The sequence below is a fragment of the Pteropus alecto genome, unplaced genomic scaffold, assembly GCF_000325575.1.
Source record: "Pteropus alecto unplaced genomic scaffold, ASM32557v1 scaffold700, whole genome shotgun sequence".
Classification (NCBI taxonomy): Eukaryota; Metazoa; Chordata; class Mammalia; order Chiroptera; family Pteropodidae; genus Pteropus; species Pteropus alecto.
The window spans coordinates 735,752-736,229 of NW_006429611.1; positions in this window are offsets into that span (position 1 = coordinate 735,752).

Genomic DNA, 478 nt, shown 5'->3' on the forward strand with positions numbered 1-478 from the left:
AAAACGCAGCCCAGCGAATGCTTACGATGTGTGCACGTGCCGGCCTGTCAGTGTCGTCTCGATGACACACATACACGTCGCCGTTCAAAACCAGTTCTCAAGGAATTTCAGACTGTTCACTGCACCTTTGGGAAAGTCGCGTTGCGGGCGGGAGGGGCCGTGAACCCCGACATGAGACGCGGCCGCTATGTAAGAGATGCAGGCGAGTTTGGTTTCCATTGCTTAACTCAGCAACGGCCTCAGGACGATTCACCGGGAACTATCTCCAAAGCCTAATAATGCTCCCTGGAGAAATCGTTAATAATTCGATGCCGGGAATGAATTTTTTTTTAAATGTCACAGGGCGACGATTGCGCGTCAGAGGCCCGAGGGGCGGGACTTCCAGGGGCCTTGCAGAAGCGCGACCAGGCTCCTTCCACTCGGAAAAGCCCGCGGCTGCTGGAGGCGGCCAGGCGGCCGCGCCGCTCCGCGGAGAGGT